Here is an 11,583-nt window from a genome sequence, read left to right on the forward strand (position 1 = left end):
TTCAGGATTAAGGACAACAAAATGTAACTTGAAAGTGAAAAAAACCCCCCAATGAAAACAGGTCATTAACACATTTTTAGTCCATATGAGCACTTTGTGTTTGTGTGTGTAATAGGGGTGGGGAAAAAATGGATACTGTGTAGCATGGTGATATTTTGTTTGCTAATAATGTATGGATACAGGGACAGCAGAAATCGATATTTTGTTACAAAAAGGTTTTTGTGCTCTGACTTCAGAGCATGTTGATCCTTTTTCTGAGCAAGAATCCTGACATTCCTTCACTGTGCAAATGTGTTTAACTTGTTTATGGCAGCAATAAACATGACAGTTTACTTATTTTAATTTAAGACATGTTTTATTTTAATTAAGTTTAAAACTTTTTTATTTAATGTAAAATTATATTTTGTTTTAATTTACTTTCAAATTCTTCAGTTGCTGAAGGGGCTGCATAGTTTTCATAAACTGCATAGTTCAGAATAGCTATAATTGTACCAGATGGTTGATTCAGTTAAGTTGGACTAGACTGTAATACAAACCGTTCAGTTTGTCAACAATCAAACTGAAATGAGAGAAGGACTGAGTGTGAGACTTTGATATTAGAGAAAATGAATATTGATAAAGTTTACCTTTATGTACAGAATCTGAATATCGCAAAATATTTTAAAAAATTGCAATAATATCGTATCGTGGGATGTATGGTGATTCCCACCTCTAGTGTGTAATATGTTTACAAAATTCTGGATCGTGGATGCCTTATGTGGACTCTGGATCCATCTTTCTGTGTAAAACACTCAGCATCTTTTTGTGTGTCTGTGGTTATTTCAGCACACTTACAGACATATCAAACATTATACATGCACCACACATCATACATCTGTCCACTGCTCTGTGGCTATAGCGTTACTTCTGTAAGAATGCTTGTTATTGCCCTTGGCCTCAGCTGTGGTGGTAGATATCAGAGATAACAGCTTTCTCTCTCCTCCACAGTCCTCGGGGACGAACACAGACCGATGAGCCCGGCCCTGGAGAACAGTGGCTACCAGGATAGTTAACATTCCTGTTAGTGTAGCTTACCTCTGTTTCAGATAAGCACTACTTAGTGTATTTATATTGTAAGATGAATCACATGCACTGGAATGGATTTGGAAAGCATCCCAAAGACTGAGGATAATGCCTCCATGCAGATTAACTTGTTGTGCAAAAGGATGCAGGCACCTACAGCACTCCTGCACTGCTTTATAAATAGTCCGAGGTCGTGCATATGTTTGCAAATGAGCCCGCACAGCAAAAATCGAGCAAATTAAGTGTGTGTGTGTGGTATGTGTGTATTCCAGTGAACTTGTGCCTGCACATTTGTCTCTGCACCTGCGTGTGTGTATTTGTATGCATGTGTGTGGAGGATTCTTCTTGCCCGGCTGGGTTTGTATAACTGAATGTTGTTGCCTCTGAGACCTGGCCCATCCAGCGCCTGCAGCTATGGGCTTTAACCCAAGTTGCTGTGAGCTGTGTGACCCAACACATCAAATGCAGCACACACACATCCTCAGCTTTAATTTATGCAATCTCTCGATTTACATACATTACCGAGGATCATACATGTTGAGGCTTCTTGCAAGGTCACTGCTGCAAAGCTCCCCTGTGTGAACGGATGATCCCATGTCTGATAGCTGCAACAGTATATCACCGGTTTATCTCAGGAGCTGTAACGAGATTTGACACTGCACTGCGCTATATGCTACTATCCCTGCGCTGTCCCCGCTGCCTGCTGTAAACGCTCAAGACACGTGACGTGCATAGACCTCATTATCATATAATTGCAGGGCACAGCAGCGAGGACGTTTCTTTTTGCACAAGAGCCCTTGATGCTAAACAATAGGCCTTCTGTTTCCTCTGTGGACGTATGTAATGGCATGTGTGCTGGTGAGTGCTCGTGAGAGTGGGCTGGACCCAGTGATGTCTCTCTCATCTACCTCTCTCCTTTCCTTATCCCCCCCTCTCTCTGAAGTGGTTCATATGCATGTTCCATGTTCCTTTGGCTTCTGTCGTCACTCTCAGCACGGCTCCCTGCAGGATTGGACATAGTGATAGCAGCAGGTCCAGCCCCACTTTCCTCTTTGTATCAGGCCACTGGAAAAGCTACGGATAATTCACCTCTCCTCACTCCCCTGCCTCTAACTGAGATGGATGCAGATGAGCCTTTCTGTACCTCTCGGTGTGTGTGTGCACGCGTGTGCAGGAGGCGGTGCGCCTTAAGCAAGAAATGGATTGGTCTGTGTCTTTAGACTGGGCCCTGGTGAGGCAGGCGGAGAGTATAATCTGATTTAAAGCATGTCAAGGATTGTGAATAATTTCCTCATTACCCCCACCCCTCCCGTCATTTTCAGGGCATATTTAATTTAACAAGAAGAGGGCGGTTTGCACTCATGTGGTTTTGTGTGTGTGTGTGTATTTGTGCGTGTGCCACATCTGCTGAAGATTCCCTCATATCTTCCTGCTCAAGGAGGAAAGAATCACTGGCTCTCTCTCTCCGTCTCTCACTTTGCCTCCCTCTCCGACCCCCTGAGAGCTACAGCTGTCACAGTGTCACTTTTCCCATCCATAATTGAGGACTGTGCACTGCACAAAGCCCATGAAACCATGTCAACCACTTCCAGTTGCTCCTGTTAAATAATCAGGCAGAACCAAAAGTGCCAGGGGGAAATATGCACATGCAGCTGCCTGTATCGCTGACTTGTGTAATCAGTTCTCAACTTACTCCTTCCCCCCACTCCACCCCCCCCAAAACCAAGATTGTTTGCTCACCTCTGAGGCACATCCTGTTCTAGACTCGTCCAATACAAGATTGCTAAAAGTGCCTTTAATGAGCTGAACACCAGCTTTCATTGGTTCTCAGGGTTGAAGGTGGGCGTGGCTTACTCTGAGCACTGTTTTATGTAATGTGTTTCCTCGATTTAGCCTCTACATGTCTACACTTTCTTTTCCTTTGCATCCAACTCACCCGTGTGTCACACCCTGCTTACATAACTGTCTGCTGCCTTTGTTGTCACCCTGCTGTGGTAAGCTATTGGTTTTTTCCAGCCATTTCCGACTATTTGTATCTGGTTAAACTCTGGATTTGGATCCTCCTCCTTCTGTTTTGTTCTACACCACATGACCGTGACAGAGTCTAGGTTGAGCTTGACAACACTAAGAGACGCTAAGAGAAATGTTCTGTGCAAGAAACGTGAAAAACTGAGGCTACATGCTGCTAATTAAATGCGCTCAGCCACAGATCATCAGAATTCCTGTATCGAAGCAGAAATTCTCGCATTTTGCGCATTTTGTGTCTGCACCACCTTGTGTGTCTGCACTGCCTTGTGTGTCTGCACTGCCTTGTGTCTGCACTGCCTTGTGTGTCTGCGCCGCCTTGTGTGTCTGCACTGCCTTGTGTCTGCACTGCCTTGTGTGTCTGCGCCGCCTTGTGTGTCTGCACCACCTTGTGTGTCTGCACCGCCTTGTGTCTGCACTGCCTTGTGTGTCTGCGCCGCCTTGTGTGTCTGCACCGCCTTGTGTGTCTGCACTGCCTTGTGTGTCTGCACCTCCTTGTGTGTCTGCACCGCCTTGTGTGTCTGCACTGCCTTGTGTGTCTGCACTGCCTTGTGTCTGCACCGCCTTGTGTCTGCGCTGCCTTGTGTGTCTGCGCCGCCTTGTGTGTCTGCACTGCCTTGTGTGTCTGCACCGCCTTGTGTGTCTCCACTGCCTTGTGTCTGCACCGCCTTGTGTGTCTGCACCGCCTTGTGTGTCTGCGCTGCCTTGTGTGTCTGCGCTGCCTTGTGTGTCTGCACCGCCTTGTGTGTCTGCACCGCCTTGTGTGTCTGCACTGCCTTGTGTGTCTGCACCGCCTTGTGTGTCTGCACTGCCTTGTGTCTGCACCGCCTTGTGTGTCTGCGCCGCCTTGTGTGTCTGCGCCGCCTTGTGTGTCTGCACCGCCTTGTGTGTCTGCACTGCCTTGTGTCTGCACCGCCTTGTGTGTCTGCACCGCCTTGTGTGTCTGCGCTGCCTTGTGTGTCTGCGCTGCCTTGTGTGTCTGCACTGCCTTGTGTGTCTGCGCTGCCTTGTGTGTCTGCGCTGCCTTGTGTGTCTGCGCTGCCTTGTGTGTCTGCACTGCCTTTTTGTTTTTTGCTCTTTGTCTTGGAGCAACGCTGTGCTCTACCACTGCACGTGGCTGAAATGACAAAAAAGCCACTTGACTTGAAAATGGCTAAAAAAAAAGGCGCTGCTGGTTAAGTCAGTTTATTGCAAACCATTTAAGACTCTCTTGGGCCAAACAACCAACACTGTCCTCCCTTAAGCCATATAACCAGCACTGCTAAATATGAGCAAAGGATGGAATCTGTGTTCAACATCAAATGTCTTCAGAAATGAAAGTGGGATTAGATTAGATTGAATTTTCCTTCAGACTAGAGCACTAACACAGGCGTTTGTCATGTTTCAAATGAACCTGTGATAATTAGATCACTTTCATTAGTGGCACACATGGACATGGGCTTTTTCCATTTCTTTTTTGTCTCTGTGTCTTCTCTCCCTGTCTGCATCCCTTCTGACTTCTGTGTTCCTATTTTCTCCACCACCGCCCCTCTTCTCTCACCTGACCCCTCCTCTCTTTCTGCTCTCTGATGGCAGGTTTTTCACCAGCATCTCCCAGCGTCAGGAATCAAAGCAGGCGCTGCCGTATACCTCAGGAAGGTATACGGCATGCTGTGAAACAGGCGCCAAGCTTCCACTTCCCTAACCACCACCCATTCCTGGATTCTAGTTTAATTGAGCATCACCACCTTTACTCACTGGAACTCCAGTGACTCACACAGCTCATAGGATACAGCATCCATTAGAATAACACCCACCTGATGATTATTAGACACACACTTTACTCTCACAGTGAGGTATGTTATTGAAGTGCATGTGGAGACAGGAAGGTGTGTGTGTGTGTGTGTGGTAGTGATGGGAGGGGTTGGCTAAGATACAGTGCAGTGTAGTTTGACATGAAAGCGAAATCCCCAACCACTTCAAAACTACAGAGAACAGCTCACATTTAGAAAACAGGCAGTGCTACAGGACAGGAATTAAAATGATACCATAGCCCGCATGCAGAAATTACACCGTAAGAGTGTGTCTGCATTGTGTGATCAAAAGAGTCATCTGGAACTGTACACCTACAGCAATATAGTAAGCCTTTGTAATGAAAGATCTGTAATTACGGTGTAGTGAAGAGTCGTGGTAACCGCCCACTCTCCAGGCTTTGACAGCTGGGCAACACGGATTTCTTTATATAACATAGCGCTCTGATTCAAGCTCTATATAGGCTGTGAGATATCGTGTGCACGGCCCAATCAAGAATTACAATCGGTGGGCTGAACACTGGAAAAGCGTGGCGTGGGGATGCCTCTTCATTGTGCCTGAGAAAACCAGCAGTCAGCCACTGGAATATTGACTATAATTGATATAATTTTTTTAAAAAAGATTACCATGCATGAGCAGTGTCTTTGGCTGCTGCTTTACCCCTGCTGAAACATTTAACCATAAACTCTATATAAAACTTAAAGGAAGCCCATGATGGCTGTGATTGGTTAGTGAAGTCCTGCTATGAAGCACCAAGCTTCATAGCAGGACTTCACTAACCTTCAGAGTTTTTGATATCTTAGTGTTTTGAAATTGGATATAACAAGGAAGCAGTGCCTCATGGGAAACCAAGAAACACTGTAGGGACACATAGTGTGGCCACTCTACATTATACCCTGCTTTAGCCTTTTTTGATCAGTGAAGACTATAATTTACAAAATGATCATCATGTTGAATACAAGAGACTTCAAACAGGAGCTCGAGACTTGAGGTCTTAGATCAAGAGAGCCAAAGGCTGTTTTCCTGTAGACTTCCATGGACCCACAGATATTTTCACAGCCAGAAGCTTGTTTAACTTTTTATTAACACATTCATGTGCATCACATCTTTATGCTTAGTTCTTAAAGCCTTAAAATGTAACGACAGTCCAAGCTCACAGTTTTCCAGACACCAAATGAATGCTTCATAAACGAATTACTCTGAGGCTAACTAAGGTTTGAACGGGTACATCAAGATGAGGATCAGACATTTTTAATAGTGAGTAATCCAAACCATGCAGCAGCATTTTAATGACAAACCTCATGTTGTGGAGGGTCATCTCAGGTGGTTCACCGACTGAAGTTTCCCCTGTTTTCAGCATCTTTTTCCTCCCGTATGATAGCATTTGTCTGTGCCACATCGAGGACCCTCACATGAACTTTCATTAAGGGGAAAAATGTTAATGTTCATCCTCAATCATCGCTCTGTTTAGATTATCCTAATCACAGGTCTGTACATGGCTGCCAGGTATGTTCCCGCCAGCCTATAACCCTTCAAATATTGTCTATTTGTTCTGTCTTCATTTATGAAGTGACAGCAGAGCTGTACTCTTCAGTTTTTTGGGGGGAACTCTCTCAGTCGAGCATGGTAAATCACCTTTTAATAGAAACTAGCAAGCTAACTTCCTGCTGACTTCAGACTCCATTAAAGTTTATCACGGTTGCCTGGATGTTAAACTTTATTGTAACACCTGGAAGAGCAGCTACACATTTTATTGAAGATGAAAGAAACTGTGTCATTTTAAACTCAGTGTTAGAGTGAAGTCAGACTTGAGGTGGCTAGCACTAGCATATGGCTTCAGTTACAGCTCTGTATACTTGTTACATACAGTCAGTGTTGGTCAAGTTACTTGAAAAAAGTAATCAGTAACTAATTACTGATTACTTCCCCCAAAAAGTAATCCCGTTACTTTACTGATTACTTATTTTCAAAAGTAATTAATTACTTAGTTACTTAGTTACTTTTTAAAAACACGATTTACAACCTGAATAGGTGATAAAGTGATAGATCTTTCAGCCCAATTCTACTTTTTCTGCATAATCATCATACAAAATGTAATCAAATGGAAAAGTCTCTTTTTAAAACTTGTTTTATTAGTTTTAATCTTTTAACTTTATGCATCAAGCAAAAATTAAATTATCTGCAACATTCTCTGACTGGAAGAAATTAGTTTAACATTTAAACCTATTTTCTGCACATTCCAGCACATAAAATAAAATATTTTTGTGTGTTTACACTCAGTCTTTCAAATAGATGCAAGTAAAACACAGCAGAAAATAAATAAAGTCAAAGACTAGCGGTCCTGTTGCTCTATTTTCACCTGTAAAGCAGGAGTGGGGTAGGCGGAGGGTTACCCTGGTGCAGGTGTGCAGCGGTCAGTGGAAGAATCCGCGAGTTTCTCTGTGAGTTTCCCATTACGTCGTAGCTACTCGGTGCTTGTTTGGAAGTTTAGGGGTTTTTCGCTGTAAAAAGAAGTTTTCTTCCCACGCACAACGGACACTAATGTTTTTGTCACTTTTTATGGAATCAAACTCAAAGTAAGGTCAGTACTTCCACGCTTTAAACGCTGCACGCTCATACTCTCTCTGCACTCGATATATGATCCATTGTTGATCTGCACACAGCTGTTGTCACGAACGTCGCGCTCGCTTACGTCACTGTCATGAGACATTCTCGCAAAAAATCACGGTTTTAGTAACGCAGTAACGCAGCGTTCCTACGGGAAAGTAACGGTAATCTAATTACCGTTTTTGCAATAGTAATCCCTTACTTTACTCGTTACTTGAAAGTTCCACAGCATGTCTTTATCCTGTCTTCCTTCTCTCACCCCAACCAATCACAGCAGATGGCCCCGCCCCTCCCTGAGCCTGGTTCTGCTGGAGGTTTCTTCCTGTTAAAAGGGAGTTTTTCCTTCCCACAGTCGCCAAAGTGCTGCTCATAGGGGGTCATATGATTGTTGGGTTTTTCTCTGTATCATGAAGCGCCTTGAGGCGACCTTTGTTGTGATTTGGTGCTATATAAATAAAACTGAATTGAATTGAATTGAATTGAAAAAGGTTGGGACACTAAAATGTAAATAAAACACAGAATAAAATGATTTGAAATCCATATTCACTCTTATCCATATTCTATTTACAGGAGAGGATATGAAACATACCAAATGTTTAAAAAGAGAAAATGTAGCATTTTAGGAAAAATATGAGATAAGATGAGATATTCAACATCTTTACACTGAGAAACATTATTCTGACATTATTCCTCAATGTGTAGACACAGTTTTTGGCAGATTGGTGAATCTGAGAAAGATGCTCTTTTTATGCCCACATGTTACTGACATGTTGCCAGTTCGCTGTTTCTTTTTAATATCACTATACACATGCAGGCAAGATAGGCTCTTTAAATAGTATTTTAGTGACTTAATGTATAAGTTAGAAAATGCTCAATAAACTTAAAATGATTAATCATCAAATTAACGTTAGTATTTGTATGAACTAGGAGTTCATGAGTAGGAAAAAAAGAATGAATCTAAAGTGAAAATTAAACCTGCTTTGGGTCAGTGGCAGATTTTGTTTCACAAAATAAATCTAACACTACCTGTTATGCTTCACAAGCTCAGTATTTGTCAGTAACATGGCTGCCTTTGTTTATCAGACTCACCTGGAAGTCTCTGTCACAGCCCCACGAGGGGGGCCTGCTTTCATGCACCTTTCCTGTGAGTCGTTATTCATGCACCACAGCAGCTCCTCAGAACTGAATCAGCAGACTGTTTGCTGTATGAAGCTTCTTCTCTCAACCCCAGGCTGCAGTAGAGAACATCTATCTGAGCCTTCCTGATGCTTTAATAACAACTTTGACCTCACTGCTTCTTTTGACATTACTAAAAGGTGCTGCTGTCCTTGTGCAGTGAATTCCTCCATGATCTCCTTCAGCATGTAACCTGAATGATGATGGGCTCCTGGGTCACACTGCCTCGCTGCCAAGCTAGTGCTTTTTCGTTGTTTGTGTTGACACATGCGGGACTGGAAAAGGTCAACGTCTTCTCCCGTAGAGAGAAACAAGCGAACCTCTGGATCATAACTCCTGCATATCTATGAGCTATAGAGAGCGGCGGCGAGTCGCTTCTGTGGATTTATTGACTAGCTTACGAGTCTAAATGGGGTGTCGTAATTGTGTGGAGATGAAGGAATCCAAGCTGGCTGTAATGTGTTAATGCGGTGGGAGAGAGGCAGAAGAAAAGACTGTTGAGTAGTATTTGTGTTTTCCTGCAGCGTTGTATGAAAGCAGTGAGCTTCAGGGTTTCTGTGCGTGCACTAACGAGAACCGTCCACAGCTTTGATCGCCTCTGAGCACAGCTTTGTCTGTGTGACTGATTAGCAGACTCCACAAGCACCACGTCGTTGGACTGACTGCGTTTGAGGTTTTTTAAAGAATCTTAATTCTTTCATTTTTTGCATTTCTGCAGTCACGTTTGTGCGACTCTGCAGGACAGAGGGAGCTTTCTATTAAGCTGATGAGTCTGTGCAGAACAGGGCCCCTTTAAAGCAGCAGGCTCCACTGAGTCAGGCTCTCTTTGTGAATGCTGCCCTACCTTCCCCGCTCAGACCTCAGAATTTTTGTTCTTTCAGCAACGGCTGGAAGGCAGCAGCTGTCTTCGAGCCTGCCAGTCTTCATTACCGGCTGAAATGGAGTAAATTGATTGGAAAGATTTTGTTATTTTTCTCCGAGTGAAAGAGCTTACTCCCTTGGAACTGATCTCAGTCTATATAGTATATATTGTGTAATTGTGCATGCACATGTGCAGAGAGTGGATAAAATAATAAGACCAATTGAGAATAAAGGCCAATGCAATAAAGCAGCTCTGAAATAAAACCAGTTGCTACACCGTTTAGCTTTAGGCGTAGAGACAGCAACAGTAAAAAAGCCACATGTTTGTTGGTGGAAGGATATAAAAACCTCCACGGGGTTCATATCAGAAGAAAATAATCTGGACTTTTTGTGCAGACACCAACCAGTGTAGCCTTGTTTGAATAACCCTGGTAGCCCTGTGAGGACCAGAGCAACGCGTTACTGTAATCCGATTACTTTTTTCTAGTAACGAGTAAAGTAAGGGATTACTATTGCAAAAACGGTAATTAGATTACTGTTACTTTCCCATAGGAACGCTGCGTTACTGCGTTACTAAAACCGTGATTTTTCTGCGAGAATGTCTCATGACAGTGACGTAAGCGAGTGCGACGTTCGTGACAACAGCTGTGTGCAGATCAACAATGGATCATATATCGAGTGCAGAGAGAGTATGAGCGTGCAGCGTTTAAAGCGTGGAAGTACTGACCTTACTTTGAGTTTGATTCCATAAAAAGTGACAAAAACATTAGTGTCCGTTGTGCGTGGGAAGAAAACTTCTTTTTACAGCGAAAAAAACCCCTAAACTTCCGAGCAAGCACCGAGTAGCTACGACGTAATGGGAAACTCACAGAGAAACTCACGGATTCTTCCACTGACCGCTGCACACCTGCACCAGGGTAACCCTCCGCCTACCCCACTCCTGCTTTACAGGTGAAAATAGAGCAACAGGACCGCTAGTCTTTGACTTTATTTATTTTCTGCTGTGTTTTACTTGCATCTATTTGAAAGACTGAGTGTAAACACAAAATATTTTATTTTATGTGCTGGAATGTGCAGAAAATAGGTTTAAATGTTAAACTAATTTCTTCCAGTCAGAGAATGTTGCAGATAATTAATTTTTGCTTGATGCATAAAGTTAAAAGATTAAAACTAATAAAACAAGTTTTAAAAAGAGACTTTTCCATTTGATTACATTTTGTATGATGATTATGCAGAAAAAGTAGAATTGGGCTGAAAGATCTATCGCTTTATCACCTATTCAGGTTGTAAATCGTGTTTTTATAAAGTAACTAAGTAACTAAGTAATTAATTACTTTTGAAAATAAGTAATCAGTAAAGTAACGGGATTACTTTTTGGGGAAGTAATCAGTAATTAGTTACTGATTACCAAGGTTATTATCGTTAATGAAAACTAACGAAATAACGAAAACTAGAAGTGAAAAAACATTTTCGTTAACGGAAATAAAAATAAAAACAAAAAAAGGAAAACTAACTAAAACTATGAGTGTTCACAAAACTAACTAAAATTAACTGAATTTATAACAAAAATGTGTTTAGTTTTCATTGATGTGTGCGTGTCATACAAGAGTCAAGGGTGAAAATGAAGTTTAGTTTCCAGATTTTTTTCTTGCTGTGTCTCATTATGCCAGCAGGTGGCAGCACGTTAGTCGAGTCGTCTGTGTCGCTGCTCCGTCCACGCGCAGAATCATGTCAGGAAAAGTCGGGAGCCAGAGTCCAATTTGGGATTACTTTGAATATGACTGTGTTTTGGATTAAGCAAGTGTCTTGTAGTGGAAACAGACAAATTATGAGGGACATTTCTAAAGGGAAAAAAATCCCACAAACCTTAAAGTGCACTTGAAAAGCTCACACAAGAAGGCTAACCTAGCTTAGCTTGAGAAGGTAAGGGAGCACACTCAACCCTCATCCCCAGAAAACAGAAGCTAACCCCAGGCAAGGCAGCGTGATGCATCCCGAGACAACAGGACGGGGATATCTACACAACTGTGTGAGTCAATTACCTTCAAAAAGTTTATCAAT

Source organism: Neolamprologus brichardi, chromosome 10 (genome assembly GCF_056152115.1).
Source record: "Neolamprologus brichardi isolate AB-2024 chromosome 10, ASM5615211v1, whole genome shotgun sequence".
Taxonomy (NCBI): domain Eukaryota; kingdom Metazoa; phylum Chordata; class Actinopteri; order Cichliformes; family Cichlidae; genus Neolamprologus; species Neolamprologus brichardi.